This window comes from Neolamprologus multifasciatus, chromosome 3 (genome assembly GCF_963576455.1).
Source record: "Neolamprologus multifasciatus chromosome 3, fNeoMul1.2, whole genome shotgun sequence".
Taxonomy (NCBI): domain Eukaryota; kingdom Metazoa; phylum Chordata; class Actinopteri; order Cichliformes; family Cichlidae; genus Neolamprologus; species Neolamprologus multifasciatus.
The window spans coordinates 45,663,323-45,682,293 of record NC_140441.1 but is presented as its reverse complement, the minus strand read 5'-3'; the positions used below and the strand labels follow the sequence as shown (position 1 = coordinate 45,682,293).

Genomic DNA, 18,971 nt, shown 5'->3' with positions numbered 1-18,971 from the left:
GAGTACTTAGCAGAAATATTAAGCAACCTAACTAATAGGGTTGCAAACTCCCAGCAAAAAAAAAAAAAATAGGGAACCACCCCCCACCCTCCAGCTCATGATGCTTAATCGATGTAATCAAATTTAATTTGATGTAGGGGGAAAAATGCACAGAAAGAAATTATTTTTCAAGAATAATTAAATAGATTCAACATCTTTCTTCAACAGAATTGCAGACTGCACAGATGGTATCTTACCAAAGGAAAAAGTAGTATAGCTTACTAGGGTATATTAGACTTAACAGTTACTATATACAGTAATGGACTTCTATATATTTTACATCAGATTAAAACTTTGGGTGTAAGAGTCAGATAATTATTTATTAAAAGCTAGATATTTTAAATGAGAACAAGAAAGAAAAGTATGTCTTTGTGCCCCCTTTTCCCTGTTCATGCCCTATCGGCCCCCCTGGCTAAACTTTGCTAGATCCGCCCCTGCACAGTTACCAGCCGTCAGCTGCGTAGAAAACGATCCTGGTCTAGAAAGTAATATTAAATAAATTCTAACAACAGCTTATCAAGCTTAATAGTGCTGCTGTTGTTCAGCCGCTGGTTTCCTCTTTCTGGTGAGAAGTGGGCCAAAAACTAAGACGAGAGACGGACTCTCGACAGAAAAGCCGATCAGCTGATCATTAAGCAATTTCACGATTGAAGTAGCAGCAGGAGAGAAAGAGAGAGAGAGAGAGAGAGAGAGAGAGAGAGGCAGTCGCTCCATATATCTGTTGTTAAGCTTAAGGTGGGAATGCTTTACAAACATTCAGAGATGAACTTACACACTTGCTTTACTTCTCTCTGGGAAAACTTCCTCGGAGATGAAATGCTGGTTTGCTAGCAAGGCTACAAATACACACAGCGGCTCTATCACGTGACGCATACTGCTGCGACGTGCTACGGTTATGAGCCGAGTTACGCTGTGTAGCAAGTTTTGTGAGGTGCTTTTTTGATATTTAATGGATCGGATTACATTTTTTATTTCTCGCCGATATCCGAACCAGTAATTTGGGTCAGTATCGGACCGATACCGATACGTAATATCGGATCGGTCCATCTCTACTCCTAACATGCCTCCTTCCTCCTCTCCTCTTCCTTTTCTTTCAGCCATCAGTAGCATGACAGTCTTATTCATTATGATCCATGCATTTTATTTGGTAAAGCTTTAGTTCAGAATGCCCTTACTAATGCAAGACTCCCCATTTACCCAGGCTGCCATTTGGAGTACACTGGCTTGTGGCCCCTTGTGCCAGCATTAGTGCTTTCCTCCTTTCTGCTGCTCACAATTCACCGAGTCAGAAAATTTAGCAACAGAGCTACGATACTTTAAATGTTAAAGTTGCATGATTCACGTGTGGATGTTGCATAAGAAAAGCATGATGTATAAAGTATAAGTGTTTCAACCAGTTGTTCATGTTCCTTCATTTTTCCCTGAAATCTATCAAATACTGTCCAACAGACTGATGGCACAGCAGTGCAGAGGCTGCAGAACCTGCGTCTGAAGCCTCTGGTTTAAAATAGTTCAAATAAATAATCCAGCTATAGTTGTCAGTATTTCCACTGCTGCACAGGAAATAACTTTATTATAAAATAAATAATAAGAAATAAACTTTATTTTTCAAACACAAGCTTTACACAACTTGTACATTCACACAAGTACTTTTTCCATGTTTTTAAGTGCTTCCTGTCTAACATTCACACTCTAATGGATGCATCGGAGAGAAACATGGGGTTAGTATCTTGCCCAAGGACATCATGCAGACTGGCATTAAACCACCAACCTTCTGGTTAGCAGGTGACCTGCTCGACCACCTGAGTTACAGCCACCTTATCAAAGTGACCAATCACATTAGAATCCTGTCCTGCCTCCAAACCATCCAAAGCGGGTTTATTTGCACCATGTATGCAGGTAAACTCAAACATCCATTCAGCTGCTTCAGAAGGAAAATGTCAGCTTGTGGTTTCAATCACAGGAAACTCACAGGTTAGAGTCCAGCCAGAGGGCTGCTGTTGTTTATCTGTAAAGTCTTTACATTTACAGAAATAAATAATTATGTGGACACATCTGGATCATCAGCAAACATGAAACCAGGTGACCACCAGGACCAAGCTGACTGCTGACACAGAGTTCATACTCTAACTGCTAGCTGCTCTGCTAGCTAAGTTAACTGATGTTAAAGGTCAGAGTAAAGAAATGACGTAATGCTGCTGGGAGTGACACCACAGACTAGCAGCATTTAGTTACTCAGCATATAATGCAGTTAATCTGAAATCTCTTTTTCTCTCTGAAACAAAGTGACAGCAGACTGAGTCAAAGACAGAAACCTTATTTAAACACCAAATATTCACCGGCTTCACTTCCTGATCCAGGATTCAAAGAGGACGTTGCACTTACTCAGCTTCTTCCCATGAACGTCTTCACTCTGCAGCTCTGCTGTCTGGACCAGGTCTGTGTAGAAACAGAGACAATCTTCTGCTTCATCAGTCCTCTGTGTCTGCAGGCTGAAGTCACATTAAACACTTCACACCAGCAAAGAGTCTGAAGCTCACAGCTCAAAGGTCAGCTGCTGCACCTTGTGTGATATTGTTTGATCAATAATTAACCCGCAGCAGTGTGTGCAGCCATAAACAGTTTAAACATTAAACACTGAACCATAAAAGAAACTTAAGCTGCAGCTCACAGGTCAAAGCTCAGCTGCTGCACCCAGTTATGACTTTACATAAATCATTATGTTTTCCTTCTCAGCACTTGGGCTGTTTTGACTCAGCTACACTATGGGAAATGGCCAATGGTTCCACAGCTGTTCTTATTCACAGCATCATCCAGTTAGAGAGGAAACTGTATAATGCAATGATGACGTTCCAGCGTCATGCTGCAGTTGTTGCTCCTCCTCCACATGCTTACCTGCCACAGTTTAACTCCGCTTCTTAAACAGTCATGTCACCTGATCTACATGTTTTGTTGTACGATGACGTCATCTTGACGTTGACGAGGAGGGCAAGAAAAACTAGTTTTGTCCTGCAGATGGCGATCTTGCACCGTGTTCAGAGAGCCGACACTTTGATGATGCTGGTCTACTCAACTTTTAGCCTGGGTTGGACTCTATATGAGCAGCTTCCACTCTGGTTTTCACTGTTAAATACACTTGTTTGATTTCACATGTAAAAGTGGGAAAATAAATATTAAATTATTTGTTGGTACATTTTTTTGAGGGTCAAATATCTTGTTTGATTTGAGGAATGAACTGTTAAGGTGGAGAAATGAATCAGGTTAAAATAGTGGTCCTTTAAATCACTGCAGATGTATAATGTAATTTAAAATGTTGATAATGGGCTATAGTGGGCTTGTAATGTAAGTGTGGTCTGATTAAATGTGACATTAATTTATGAAAAAGAAGGAAAAGAAGAAGGGAAGGAAGGGAAAATCTTGTCTATCCTATCCCATTGTATTTTTGTATTACTGTGATAACTATGCTCATCTCTACATTTGAATGTGATGTAGGCAGGTTTGATGTATGGATGGATGTGTGAATGAGAGGGTGTTCAACATTTGTTTGTATTGTACTATAAAAAATTTCAATAAAAATATATGGGAAAAAAAAAATGTGACATTAATGGTGATGCTGCATAAAACCTGATAAAACAGTTCTATTAGTGGGTCTGTGTGATCAGCATCAGTGGGTTAAGGTGAGGCCTTGACTAGTAGAACGTCATGTTGGTGTATGACAACACATGAGCCAAAATCAGACTCCGAGCGCTACGATGCTAAAGATCAGAAGATCCAGTGTGACATCATCGTTACCTGGCAACAGAAACCCTCATCTGACTTTATTGGAGGATATTTACACCAGCAACACTGTTTAGTTTGATATGACGGATTAACAACATGCTGTGATATCCAGTTCATCTTTAATAGATACTGGATCTAATCAGTCAGCAGATATTTGATCACCTTATTTATAACTATACTAGAAACAAATACAACTGTGTTGGTGATTCATGCAAACTTGCATATCAGACTTTTAAGGTTATGTAGTATTGAGAACAAAGAGGTTGTGTTAGGGCTGAAAAGCCCGACTTGTTCTCCTCTGCAGGTCATCAAATGCACCACAGAAGTTTGTATTTGCACAAACCTGTATATGTTTGATGGCTTTATTATTCTCTGTTCAAAGACAATAAATGTGGGAAATGTCTCATGTAGTATCAGCTTCATTTAAAAATGACTGCAAACATTTAGAGAACATGTGCTGCTGTTTGTCCTACATTACCAACACTGAACTAACCCTGAAAACGTGATGGCAGGTGGCATATTGGAGTTCACATGAAATATCGGCTGTATGAAGACTAGAAAATATAGATGATACAAATATGCAGCCAAACATTTGTGGGCATGGATAAACTATCTGATCCAAAAAGCAGGAAGTGACACAGCTAGAAAATGAAAGTGTGTAACAGCTGAAGTCAAATGTAATGCAGAGTTGAATCTGCACTTGGATCCATCTGTGAAAGGTCCACATGTAGGGATTACATGAGTCATGATGTTTGTCAGTCCAACTTGATAACTCCATCTACTGTGGGGTACATATACTGGGCTGGTAGCTCCATAGTGTTGGACAGAAACTATTCAATGTGCATATTTTAAAATCAGAGGCTCTTCTAACACAGGAGCCATGTTGAGTTTAGATCACAGCCGACCACCGGCAGTCTGAAATGGAATGAAGCCCATTGACAGCGAGCAGGTCTAAACAGGAATGGAACCCATCCATTGATAATACACCACTTTATTTGAAGACATCTGTAGCACTGCCTCAGTTCTGGATGTTTCCACAGACTACTCAGGCCTCTGTGCACCTAAAGAAAAGGTCAAAGGTCAGCAGCACATGTAGTTGGGACAATTCTTCATTTATAAAACAACAGTCGCACAAACTAGACAATTATTTTCCTCCAATTACGACTTTTCACTTGCAGAAATGGTCCTGTGTGATTTGTAGGCTGTGATATGAAAAACTAGTTCCTAATGGCAGCGATTCACTCAGTAAACATGTGTTTCCTTCACCAACCTCACACACAGATCCAATAAGATCAGGAAGTGGGCAGTATAGTACAATATGTGTTATTTTGTACTGTACTGCCCAAACTAAAGATCTGCTGAAGTGTTGGAAATGATTCAGATGTTTATTTTGGACGATCCAGCAGAAGATCAGACATGAAAGTGGAGATAACACAGAAGACCTGCAGCAAAGGGTCAGAGGTCAGACTGGGCCACTGGATTCAACAATGAGCCAATGATCATCAAGTAGTGACTAAAGCAGAGCCCTGACGTTCTGACATTTATCACACAGTTAGAACAAATGTCTGCTGATGACTTCATCTCATGAAATGACTGATAGATGTCAATTCATTGATCAGCTGAGCTGCTGCTGCTGATCTTCTTCTTCATCGTGCACAGAAACATTCAGCTTGTTTCAATCAGTAAATAACTTTGAACTGTTCCCACTCAAAATGCTGTCAGAACAATGATCATTGTTACTCCCCTCGAGTCTTAATGAAGCTCAACTTGTAATTTCACAATTAGCACAAATAACACATTTAAACATATAAATCTAATCAACAAACATAAATTACTATTTATTTCTTATGTATTATTTCTTAATATTTCAACTACTTATTGTTTCAAACTTAACTTTTTAATAAAATGAACTTAAATGCGAGAGTTGCCTATGACGGCAGCTGCAATCATTGTAGAACTTCAGAAACATCATGTGTTGTTTTCCACATGTAAGATCAGCAAACATACAGAAACTTCCTGTTGCCACACACAGCCTCTAAAATCTCTTCCACGGTTTCTGTCTGAAGTCCACTCTCTGTGTCGGATCCACAGGAAACAACAAGATCTTATTAACATGATTTTCAATGTGTCTCCTTACAAAAAGTCCAACCAATGAACAAATGTGTATATTTGTTGAGGCCGAACAAAAGCATGACACATTTCTCTGTTTCTATAAACTGGTGTCAAACACAAATATGAAGAGTTTCATTGACAGACTCCAAAATGCCCCCGCAGTGGATCAAAGGGAAATCCTACAGTGTGGCCAGAGAATCTTAATGGCTCCAACATCAACACATCCACAATGTTGGATCCAGTTCTACCTCACAGAGTTACTAAGACACACCCTCTGCCAGCATTACAACAGCTCCACCTGTTTCACCTGCCTCCTCAGCATCTGTACACCTGAAGAGAAAAGAAAGGCTCCAAAAGCTCAAATCTACAAAGGATTCATAAATGTTCATCCAACAATAACATGTTTGCCTTCCACAGTGTGCTGTTAGACACCACTGTACCTCTGCCATTTCAAAAAGAGCAGCTTGGTAACATTTTGGCTCCAAACACTTTGTGTTTAAGTTCCTAATCTTTGTTTTTTTTGTGAACCCGACAACATCTGGAGCTTTTTGACTCATAGAAACATCATTTTGTTCTTTAGATGACAGCAGATTGGGACTGAATAATCAATCACTATCAAACCAATAAAGACAAAAATGCTGATTTTACAGGAACTTTGTTGGAGAAGCTGTAAAGACATGAAACGGGTGGAGATCCCAAACCAGTTGATAGTGCTGATTCTTCCAAATAAAGCTGTTTTCCATTTGAGATGAAATGACTTTCTGTCCTGATATATAATAAAGATGTTAGTTGTTTTTGATCCCCTGTATTAAAAGTAGATCCAGTTTAAAGTCAGCTTGAGTTTGATGTCTTTATGTCAAAGCTGCTCATGATGTTGAGCTGCTGATGGAATAAAAACAGTGAAAAATGTGCCTCAATATAAAAGCATGTAGTCCAGATTTAAATGTAGCCTATTGTTAGCTGAGGTCCACACACAGTGTTTGACAGTGTAAACTGTGTGAAAGGGCTGCTGGTGGAGCTCACTAGGATGAGCAGGTGACCATGTGCCACAAGGTGGAGAGCAGCTGGCCTGGGTTTGATTCTGACCCGGGCCACGTCCCCTTTCTCTCTCCCTCTGCTTTGCTGTCACTTATCTTCACTGCTCTGTCCAATAAAGCTGAAAAAGGCCCCAAATCAAAGAAATCTGCCTGCAGCCTCTGAAATGTCTTCTGTTTCCTTCCAGAGGCCGACGGCTTTTTAACCGTCAGCCCAACAGACAGTCCAGCAGCATTTATGATGATGTCATGATTTTGAAGAGACTGCTATGGTGGCCTCCCATGACCCCCAGACTCATCTACACTGAGATGCAGACATGTGAAAACATTCAGCACACAGCAGACAACTGAATAACAGTACAACACAACAGTCTGTGTACAGACACACACTGACCTTTCATATAGTCAAAGGAGTCAATCAAACACAGCTAGTTTAGTCATTTCTTGTGTGAGTCTAAAGTGAATCTAGTATTTGAAAGTCCACTTCCTGTATTTGTTGTTGAAGACTTCTTCAGCTTCTTCTCAAGGACATCAGCTGCTTGTTTGGCAGCAGAGGCAGTTAAGAAGCTTCCAGAAAAACACTGAACAGTGAGTTAACTGTGGCATATGACAAATTCAGCTTTCTATGTGCAAATGTGTCTGTGTCAACCTTTCAAATGCTAAACTGTTGAATCCAAAACATCAGCGGCTCCTTGGCTGCTCACTTCATGCACTTCTGTCTTTGTGACAGTCCAATGACATCACAGCTGTTTCCACCCCCAGTGTCTCAGGACTGGACACCTTTAAACATGTCGAGGATCAAACAGCCGTCCAGCTAAACATACATGAAACTATCAAAGCTGACAATCATTCCAATAACATCTAATGGTACATATATATAGACACAGGACTACAAGTAAATGGCTCTCAGCATCTGGATGTGGTAACAAATGAGTCCCGGTTTTGTGTTCAAATTGTGTGCATGTTTTAGACGTGTGTCACATGTAGAAATACAAAAATCTCACAATGACACAAAGATTGGTTTGACACAACTGTGCAGCTGTAAGTTGTTTCTAATGATTCATTGAAGCTCTTCTAACATTCTGGAGACAATCAGTACATGAATCTGTTCAACACGACAACAATTTGACTTCAATGTGAACGTTTGCCATTAAATAACCTTCTTCATCCAGCTGACAAGCATCCTTCATTCTATGATATTAACAGTTCCTCCTGTTGATGACAAACCTCTGACATGATCTGCCAACACGTTCTCACTCCCAGCTCGTCAAATGTGTGACGCATGGTCAGGCTCCCTCTGCGTCACTTATCGAGGCGCAGGATAACCCCCTCTCGTCGAGAATTGACGTGCAGGGTCCTCTCATTGAATACTATAGAGCTCCTTAAACGTTGCTTATTGACGACAAAAGATTGCCGCGGAAGAGCCTGTTGTCCGTATATTTATATATTTCCAAAATCACATTGTAGTGACGTATACAGAACACAATAAATTATATAATTAAACAACTACCTGAGAAACAGCAGATACAGCAGATAAATTAATTATAGGCTATTACTTTTGTATCGTTTATTGCATTTATGGAGGGAGTGGTGTATGCTGGGTAATGGCACAGCTAGCGACTGGGTGACTTTATTCACCCGCTTCGGCTGTTATCAGTCCATACAATGGGCGTTATTAGCACAAATCAGTCCCATAGGTATGGACCATCTCCTGCTAGATTGTTCAGAAGGTTGTTATCATCCATCCAGATGGAGGATCACTAACAGGAGCGTGGGAATACGCTGGAATCCGGTGGATACAGCAGTGTTTACAGGTAAGACCATTTAAACGGACAGCATTTATAGAATGACTATTGAAAGTCAGCGAGTGTCAATAATGTTAATGTGGTTATGTTAGTAATACACCGAGTGCTAATATAACAGCTTTAAGATGCATTTGTAGATATTATTACGTGTTTTACCGTCTTTATGGTGCTAGCTTAAAGTTACCGTGTAAACGTTAGCTTATATTGTGGTAAAGCTGTTACTGTATAAACGATGTTATCACAGAAATATTTGCTTCTGTCATGACTGATGAAGTTACTAGTTAATAAAGTTTCCAGTAAAGTGTTTAATCGCAGCCACAGATTGACAGCAAATATCTCGATAAGCTTCAGTACATCTGTAATAAATATGTGCAAGTTTCAGTGCTTCGTTTAAACTGTATGATACTTATACTGACCCAGGGTCAGTGTAAAATACAATCCTAGCTGTGTGAACAAAGCCTGGCTCCTTTAATCCTGCATGACAAACCTCAGGATGCAGGTTATTATTACTCTTTCCTGCTGGCACACCTGTCACACCTGAGAGTCAGCTAGAAACTTACAGTGACGTGGACATCATGCAAAGACTGCCAGACTCTGTAATAGTGTAAATGATCAGTGACTCAGGTTAACACTAAACTTTAAACAGTCCCTCTGTGTCTCTGTGTGTGTGCTGAACATTTAGGACTGAGTCAGGCTGCATCAGCTGAAGCTGTTATTTTTATATATCGGTATTTTTTTAAATTCAGGTGTGGGGAAAATACATAAGACTGCAGTGAAGCGATGCACCAGATTAATCCCTGGCCAAAGGTATCGTACTTAAATCAGACTACTGATCCAGCCACATCAGCCTTTTGTGAGGTCTGTTTAAAGTAGACTAAAAATGAACTGCAGGTTCCTGAGAGGTGGACTGTGAGCACAGAAACACATGTTCATATATACAGCTGCAGCAAGCTTACATTAATTTTAAATAGATTTGTTACTCTGATGTCTGTCTCTGTGTTAGTCCTCTGACAGACTGGTGACCTGTCCAGGTTTGCTCTACCTATGACTACTGGGACAGGCTCTAGCCTCTGTAATAGAAATTTTCTGTTATTCTCATTTAAAGTATTTAAGTGCTTATGCATATGCTTAGTTGTGACACTGTTGTAGACTGTTCAGTGAAAGTTTCTAAAACTAGACGAACTTACTTCAGCAGTTTGAGAAAACAACTCCCTTTACAGGTGCTGATAAGGCCAAGGGCACAAAACAGCGTAACCATTGATCTGTTAGGTTTCATAACGAGACACGTGAAGTGTGGTATGATCAGTTTGTAACTTCCTCCCTCTTCCTTGGAATGCATAAAGGAGTAGGAGCACCACTTCTGTGGCAGCGCTGACATGACTGAACTGTGATGTTTGATGTGTGTTGGCTCTCCTGCGCGCAGTAATAAATAGCTTGATCACAGCTCTTTCTGTGTTGCAGACTTTATTTAAAAAATTCCACGACACCCCCCACCCTCCCACTGTGAACATAAATTGAATATTCAGAAAACATTTGTTTAAATACTTCTAGAAATCTGAGCTGTTGGTGTGTCCTTGGATTGTGTGGTAATAATATTAGAGCTAGCAATCTTTCTTACTGAATCTCTACTATGAGTCATGTTACCTGAGATTAATTCTATGTTTACCTGTCAGCCTGGACAAATGTGCTGTGTGAAGGAAATTAAATTAAATCAGATCTGAACTGCTTACATTTAAGGAACCTGTTCATATTTAATTGAAATATGAACCACTGTGTTTTTGATTGCTGATTCCAAGAGAGTCTTTGTGGAAATCCTGTTTGGCTTTTTGTTATTTTAATTCTCTTCTCTGTTTTCCAGAACAGTTCTCCACAGTCACTGTCCACATGGGTCAGTGGGACCAAGAAGCACTCTGCTAATGTGTGGACTCTGACCAGCAACATCCAGCAAGACTCAGCGTTTTCTATCTCCCAGCTGGAGTTTTTTGTTTGTCTGTGACTGGAGAGTCAGATTTTTGTTGAGCTTCACACTCGCAGAGGTAAGTCAGTTTGCAGAGATCCCTCCCACCCTGGCTTTTATGTGCTAGATTTCTTATCTGAAACAGTAATATTTCAGTGACTGCTGCTTATACCACAGGTTAATACACTCTACTGTTCCCTGATGGGAGAATCATCACCTCTGCCAACAAAGAAGCCTGGTGCATGTTTGTTTACAGTCTGATGATGGGACATCGTGCTCTGCATCTTCAAAGTTTGCCTCCTCATTATTATTCATACCCAGTAATGTGAAGTATGCTTATATCTACTATAACTGAACCAACCTGGTGCTCTTCATTTATGGAGACTGTTGAGTCTGAATGTTGGATGTTGTGTATCTCGTGTTCTCTGGGCTTTGTTGTCCTTAGTCTTTTTGCAGGATCAGAAAACAAAACCAGGAGGTGCGTAAATGTTTCTTCTCCATGATGTTTCTTCAAATGTTTCTTCTGGATGATGATAAGACCGTGACACGGGATGCCACCTTTGGTCTTGTGATGAAGCAAAGCTCAGGAAGAAGTGTGATTAAATGGTACCCACATGTGTGCTGCTGAGAAGGATGTACAGGGGCACCTGCAGCCAAATCCAAGCCTCAGGTTAGTTGTAATTGCAGAACGCTATAGGACTGAGACAGCTGAGGCATCAAATGTTTGATTAAACGGATGAAAAATAAAATGATCACTTCTTAAAATCTGTAGCAACTTCAAGTCTGTCAGCATGCTGAGCATGCTCAGAATGTGACAATATATTTTTGTTCAATATTTAATTTCTTTCAGTTGCAATTGTTAAATGAAAAAAAATAAAAAATATATATTCTTATAATTTAGCAAACTAATTTATCAAAAAAATATATATATATACATATATCTGTATTAGTTTTAATAAATTAATTTGACACCTGAATTGAAAATACCATATTGTATTCATACAGAATCAGTATGGTATCATTGTTTGTCTGATTGTTGAAACTAAGAGCTAGTTTGATCTGTTTAGATCTAAAGTATTAAAAGTTGAGCTCTAATGTTTCTTCACCCTTCTGTGTGTGATATCTGATTTCCTACATGCTGGCAGAGCAGCAGTTTGTGCTCACAGATGGAGGCGGTGTGGAGAGACGGTGGTCTTTCCTCAGAAGAACCAGCAGAGTCACAAAGGACACCAGTCCATCTCACCACCTTGACTTGCTGACTGATGTTTGTCTGCACTGCACAGAGGAAATCAACTGACCGAGGTTTGTCCAGTGACGTGTTATGAAATGTATATTTGTTTTATGCTTACAGATATGTTTTTCTTGACAGAGGCTCTGCAGAGGTTAGACAAAGCAGAGAAAACATGTGCTTTACATTTTACTGTGATTTACTGGGATATTTCTTGCCTGATGTTCAGCAGGAATGAAGAAATAGAATCAAAGGGAGATGTTTTTGCTGTTTTTGTAATGATGTAAGTAAATCTTCAATATTATATATTGGCTTGGTTATGTTAGGAGTGTTTCTGAGTGAGGGAGAGAGGAGTCATCATCCAGGTAAAGTGATGTGGATCAGTGGATACATCCAACTTTGACTGTAATACAAAATAAATCTTTGCATGTGTGTTTTCAGACTCTCAGATGGGCAGCATATCAGTCTTGGACTGTCTAACCTGCCGAAGCAACACTGAATGACCACCACACATGAGCATGTTCCTGCAACATTCAGCAGCTTTGTCCATCTGTGTGCTTCTGCTTTTGGTAAGTAGAGTTACCCAACTACAGTAACTCTAAACACATGCCATCCATTTCTAACGGCCTGGTTACTTCCTGTCAGTTATTTTAGAAAACATGTGGTCACCTGACCTAACACTGTTTCTTCTTCTTCCCCTTAATGTTGAAGTGCCAAATGTCAAACAGCTGGAGAGGAAACTACACCAGTGTACTGGGATGTTTCAGCAACACGTGCCAGATGCTGTTCCTTCATGGTGACATCATCAGAGACAGCCCCGCCCACCTCAGGACCTCGCCATTGATCATGATGATTATAATGATGACAGTGAGCGGAACTAAGACTGTAAAAATCCATGACCACAATGTCTAGATGCTTTCTAATTATTATTGAATACTGAGTTTTTGTCTCTCTCTTTTTTCCCCCTCATTTGTTACTAACAAAGTTCACCAAACTCACACAGTTTACATTCTGTATGTTTCCATCAAGGTTTATTTTCTTAGAAATCATTGTTTTTCTCCTTTTCTCTTTTTCTCTTTTGTAATTGATGATAATTCAGTGAATATACTGCGCTGCTTCCTTTTATTGCGTCACACATTGCTTTAAGTTTTTCAGTGTCCGGTTATTTTTTACTGCTGTTTGAATTCTCTGTATGTTTGACCCTGTAGACTGTTTGATGGACTGCTTGTCTTCCTGTTTGTAACCGCCGTCTGTTTTTGACTAAAGATTTGGATTTCTGACTTTAACACAGCCTCTGCGTGTCCTCCCTTTGTGTTCTCTTCCTCTGTGAATGTGTTGCATGTGTCTCAGATTCATTTTATTAACAGCTTTCCCACAGTGAGTTGCATCAGCATTCATTCACAGCACATTTCAGAAGGATTCAGATTAATACAGTGATCTTATAGTCAGAATTATCCTGACAAAGTGCCATTGTAAATTATCTTTCATCAGGTAAATTTTAAAGTTCAGTATTTCAAAGCAGGAGTTATGAAGAATCATATTGGAATTAGGACTGTAATAATATGTACTTACAAAGTCAAATGTTTTTAATTATGCTAGAATATTGGAAGGCAATCAACTTTTAGTGTTTTCCGCATATTAATTATTCTGAAATAGAGACGGTGACCCTAACTGTACAGAAGCACACTAAACAACTGACAATCTAACAGACATCATTGGCCTGAGCCGTCATGCACAGTGAGTCTGATCCTTTGTTGTGAGAGTATGACAAGCATGTTTCTGGTCAGTTTGGAAGAAATAATATCACAATGTAGATCTTTTTTTCAATATTCCTTCTCTTTTACAACATAAACTGTGATCAAAGCTACTTATGTTCACAGCATGTAATAATACTGACAGTCCAGGGCATTGTGGTCTGTTGAGCTAGGGTTAGGGTTAGCAATTCAGACATATGTAATCAATATTAAACGTCTGACATGGGCCATTGTCCGCAGTGTTGGGAAATCCATACCAGGCTGGAACGAGTCAAGGTAGGTGAGCATCCACGAGAAGACACAGCAGATGCATCCTACTAATACTGATAGGACCAGGAGACTCCAGAAACCGAGCATCTTCTCTTCAGTGCCATCCTCTCCTGTCACCCTCTCAGCCCGCAGGTCTTTGAGTATGGGGTAGATAAGGGCGCAGAGAAACCCTTATTACTAATTTGTATTATAATTAAATTTTCATGAAATATTCGTATTCAGTATCGGTCCTTTTATATTATAACCACGTATCCACCCAGGCTCATGGTGGGGCAGGGCTCTGTCCTGGGATGCTTGAGTACAAGGTAATGTACACCTGACCAGGTATCCAGTCTGTCAGAATTGTTTTCAATATTTGGTTCAAAAATATGAGTGAAAACAAAAATCCAACTAGGATTCTTGCATATGATGAATGAAGTCTGTCTTTGACTGTATTGTCCAGCTGATCCATCAAACCCCCAGCAGGTGAACCTTATTCATGACATAACACGGCAACAATGTAAAAAATTAAACAGCAACAGTCTAAATGTAAAGTGCATTCTAAAGTCCTCTTCAATAAATTATATGCAAAGAGTCATTCAGGACTGTAAAACGTGAACTACAGAACCCAGAGTCTTCATCATTAAATCTCTGGTTGCTTCATTTCTCTATCCTATATCAGATACTTTAAAGGTTAGGTTAGGTAAAGTTGCACTGTCGTTGTGAGGCAAAGTGCTTTATGTGTGTGTGTGCGTAATGTGTGTGTGTGCGTGTCATGAACGGCTATAAAAGGCCTATAATTAAAGAACAAAGCGGGGTTTGAGTTCGAGTTAAGGCAGACGGTCACTACTTGTAAATGGAACGCAGCCTTCCTACGGCGGACAGCTAATAACAGGAATCGGACGCGGTCCACCCAAGTCCACAGCAACCACCATAGCAACCGCCTAGCATGACCTTAAAAACATATTCTGTCTTCATAACTATCAAAAACATGAAATGATTTGCAAAGTGTGAAAGTGTTACAGCTGTAGAGAGCTATGGCGGTATCTTTGGAAGCTGTTTACATAGCTAATATTATACGATGTAACCATGGAGACAGTCAGTCACGTGAGCTAGCGGCGCACGTTTACTACAGTAAATAAGGTGATTGTGTGCACAGGGTCCACACGCTGCACAGGGTAAAGACATTACTTCAATATTGTTTTATATTGATATATATTTGTCTTGTGTTGACCATCACATCAGGTTCACCATTACAGTTTCAGCATACAAATGTACACTGTCTAAATATGAACACATTCAAAAACTCATGTCTCAGAAATAAGCACAGCTGTTCATGTTTGTCATTATAGTTTTATTTGTAAGAAAATTATGAACTTCATATTGTGCATCAAATAAAAGAACATTTCACAACTCTGAGTCAACAGAAACAGGTAACAGAAATGTCTCTAATGTAGACATGTACAGTGTAGTGTAAGCATTAAAAGATCATAAAGGAAAAACTAACATTTATGTGAAACTAACTGTAATAAAAAATGAACAGGTGCTTTATAGATTTAAAAGAAAGAATCTGAAAACAACACATTTTTGGTCTAAGTGATCAAAGTAGAAAACAGAACTGATGTTCAAGAACAAACCGTAGCTGCACTAATATTACACATCTTGATTGTTGTGGTGAACAGACATGTTGCTTTTAAAACCACATGCAGTGTGTGACCATGACTGTTCACTGAGACCATGAACGCCACTTCGCTGAAGCAGTCTTCTTCTTCTTCTTCTTCTTGCCATTAAAATGGAAGCAGAAGGAGCACGAGCTGCTTTGATCTACTGAAAGGAAAAAGCAGAACATCTGAGCTGAATCCAGTCAGCTGAAATCTTTAAGACAGGAACAATCATTCAATGCAGTGTCTCAGGTGGCTTAGCCTGTTACAACTGTTGATACAAGCTAAATACGGTTAACACACAGTGTCAGGGAACTCCAGTGTGGGAACTAGTGGCTTTAGGTTTGTAGTCATTTAACTTTCATCCATTCATTCCTTTAATTCAGGAGGAAGAAATGCCAGGTTGGTGCAGGCTGATTACATACATTTGGTCCCATGCTGTCTTTAACTAAATGACTTGGTTCATTGTATGGCTGGGCTGTATGTGCGGTTATATCATGTTATTTGGGCAGGAGTACCTGTCCCCTGTTAGACTTAGAAAGTTTCTCCATAAGTAGAGTTTCTAACTCTTATAGCACATTTGTGGCTGACAGCTTTTTGGTGGCTCTTTTTACCCCACACTGGTTGTGAGTGTGTAAATAGCCCCACTAGTTCTTTTGGGTTGCAGTTAACTTGGGAGGAAGAGGTGGGTCTGCCATGACTAGATGAATAACAATTATCTGGGATACATAAATTTCATGATGCATGCATATATCTCTATCAAACCTGGCCTGAGGGCTGCCATTTTTTACATTCAGTTATTTCTCTTAGAAATGTTGGAACTAAATAATGAATGTGTTACAGTTAAACTGACACTGGTCAGTGTAAATGGCTCATAGGGACAAAGAAACCTTTAAATTAAACCCTATCACCTGATATCGAGTGTCAAACAATATCAAAGCTGTAAAAGCTGTTTACAGTCAGAATTTTTAAAAACTATGATTGTAAATAAATTCAAACAAGTGAGCTTTTCTCTTTGTGCTGAATATCAACACTGTGATTTCTTAGACTGTAAGTTTTACTTTAGCACAACCAGTTGTAGAAGCCATCACTCCAAATGTCTTTTGATAACAAGAAAAAAATACCTTTTCAGTACACGGCCTGAAGTTCTTCTCCGACATCTTCTGCCATCAGCTTTGTCTGCTGGTTTGAAGACAATAAACCACAAAAAAGATGATTTAGTCACTTTGTCTGCGTCATGCAGCTCGAATGTGTCGTGTAACGATGTTGAATAGCCGTCGTTATCCCTCTGCTGTGTCAGTAGGATTGTACTGTACAGCACATCATTGATATGTGAGGAATGCTAATGTAACACGATAACAGACTTACATCATTAGAATATAACAGGCCGGAGATATTTAGATATTTTTATACTTATATTACATTTTATAGCTGACAGTAGAATTAATTCAACTGGACACTCAAAAGACGTCTTTAATGCTCTTTAAGTGGCAGAACAGATGAACAAACAGTTAATCGCTTACTTGAGATGAAATCGGCTCAGCTACTTTGAAAACAGCTTCTAACTGGTTCCTCCTTTAACAGGATGACTGCTCAGGGGTAAGGCCATCATGCAGTCCAGCAACCTTTACGGTTCTGCTTTGATTCACCAGGAACTATTAGGGAAACCTTCCAGCGCCTCCTGCGAAAGACACAGGGATAAACACAAACATTTATTAACATGTTCCACAGTCTTCCAGTTTGATTTTCTCATCCTGTGGACAACAACGTACATGGATGCAGGTTTATTGTTAACTTTTGTAAGGTTTCTTTACTGAACATATCCAGCTGCAGCTCCACTGTGATCCTGAACTGGATAAGCAGTTAAGAAAATGTGTCAATAAATGGACAAACATCAGCTTATTATATTTATCCAAACAGACTGGACCAATAATGCTTCACTGAGTTAGAGACTTTAACAGTCTCTTCTATGTAAGAATGTCTCGTGCTGATATACCAGCAAACTTGACAACAAAGGTTTTTCAGACTGCATGTAGCTGTCCTCTATGTCAGCTCACACATTTATATTCATGTCACACTTATTTCTGCTTTCCCATTTTATAATTATTACTTACATTTTGATTAGATACCTTGAGTTTGTAAATGATCAGATTACATAATTGGAATACAATGTATCCAATTCAGGGTTGCGGGAGGATGAAGCCTATCCCAGCTGAGACAGGACAAAGACAGGCTGCCAGTTTATCGCAGGGCTAACACAATATGTGTAACAGAAAATCCACTTAAATGTTTGATATTTCTTATAATAATAATAATTATGACTATTATTTAAAGGTTTCTTTATAAATACATTTTGATTAATTGATTTAAATTTTAATCTTCAAATGTTTCTGAGCCGTCTTCAACCTGCTATTAACACATTAAAGTCCCACAGTCAATGCAGCATGACTCAATCCTAAATGTTCAGCACACACACAGAGACACAGAGGGACTGTTTAAAGTTTAGTGTTGACCTGAGTCACTGATCATTTACAGCAGGGGTGTCAAACTCAAATACACAGTGGGCCAAAATTCAAAACTGGAACAAAGTTGCGGGCTAACATTAATATTTATTGAAATATATTTATTCCTCCAGATATAAGAATGAATCTTTTCTTATGGACTCAAACACGTTTTGCTGAAAAACTGAATATGGAACAAGCAAAGCTTAATACTTTTTTTTTTTTTTTTCGCCTGTCCCATTTGGTTCTTTAGCCATCAGAATTGTTGTCTGAAGACCAACAAGGATACCCAATGGATTTATTTTGCCAAATGGATCATCATGGCATTGCCGTATTGGTCCATTTGATCGACCTTTGTTTTTATTATTTATTTTATTTTCAGTTGTTACAGACGGGACAGACATGAGTGAGGGATAGGAAAGGGAGAAAGAAAGAGGAAGGAAAAGAAAAACAGAAGGGGAGAGGGACAGTGAGAAAGGGGGGAAGAAAAAATATCTCCGGGATCACCTGTTGAGAGAAAAAGAATAGAAAACAAGCAAAAAACAAAACAAAACAATGCAACATACTATACACAACACCATCGCATTAATCTAGCTAAGTGAAAACAGCAGTAAATACTAAATATTGAATGTTGTTGTGCAGCACGCAGGACAGACAGCGCACAATGTGCTTTGAAGTAGCAGCCAAGAAAGGTGTGATTTAAGTCTACGAACAGTGAACACCCATGTGCACACCTGTGTGGATCGGCGCGCTTGTATTCAAATGGTTTCCCCATGTAATGGTCTGCTAGAGGATGTAGAGAGCCATAGCCCCGTCCCCCAGGGCATGAAGCAGGCATGGAGGAGATCCAG

General features: G+C 39.4%; 2 protein-coding genes and 2 long non-coding RNA genes across 11 annotated transcripts in view; 1 reads left to right on the top strand and 3 right to left on the bottom strand.

Annotated features, from left to right (window-relative positions):
* LOC146523568 (protein NLRC3-like) overlaps window positions 1-2,541 on the bottom strand; it is a 78,774-nt gene extending 76,233 nt beyond the window's left edge. For all 4 annotated transcript variants that reach the window (XM_085151389.1, XM_085151395.1, XM_085151404.1 and 1 more), the window contains exon 1: window positions 2,425-2,541. The gene's annotated coding sequence lies outside the window, so the exon portion shown is untranslated. The remainder of the gene's footprint in view (window positions 1-2,424) is intronic.
* The window catches only part of LOC146523567 (NACHT, LRR and PYD domains-containing protein 12-like), a 58,135-nt gene extending 55,579 nt beyond the window's left edge, over window positions 1-2,556 (bottom strand). Inside the window, exon 1 of one of the 2 annotated variants that reach the window (XM_085151184.1) lies at window positions 2,425-2,556. The gene's annotated coding sequence lies outside the window, so the exon portion shown is untranslated. Of the gene's footprint in view, window positions 1-2,378; window positions 2,398-2,424 lie in introns of those variants that run through there. The other variant, XM_085151192.1, reaches the window with a different exon arrangement.
* A 5,706-nt stretch (window positions 2,557-8,262) lies between these two features.
* On the top strand, window positions 8,263-13,374 carry LOC146523566 (uncharacterized). Of its 4 annotated transcripts, XR_014872432.1 has the most exons (7): window positions 8,263-8,779; window positions 10,629-10,806; window positions 10,905-11,397; window positions 11,878-12,029; window positions 12,282-12,320; window positions 12,405-12,524; window positions 12,667-13,374. It is a non-coding gene; the product is annotated as an uncharacterized LOC146523566 (long non-coding RNA). The 4 variants fall into 4 exon arrangements; XR_014872433.1 differs by lacking the exon at window positions 8,263-8,779 and having other exon boundaries at window positions 9,949-10,806; window positions 11,873-12,029; window positions 12,667-13,373; XR_014872426.1 differs by lacking the exon at window positions 8,263-8,779 and having other exon boundaries at window positions 9,950-10,806; window positions 12,667-13,372.
* Window positions 13,375-14,203: 829 nt separating this feature from the next.
* On the bottom strand, window positions 14,204-17,920 carry LOC146523565 (uncharacterized). The gene is made up of 3 exons (XR_014872438.1): window positions 17,143-17,920; window positions 16,744-16,801; window positions 14,204-15,785 (listed from the first exon to the last, which is right to left on the bottom strand). It is a non-coding gene; the product is annotated as an uncharacterized LOC146523565 (long non-coding RNA).
* Between the last annotated feature and the right edge of the window lie 1,051 nt (window positions 17,921-18,971).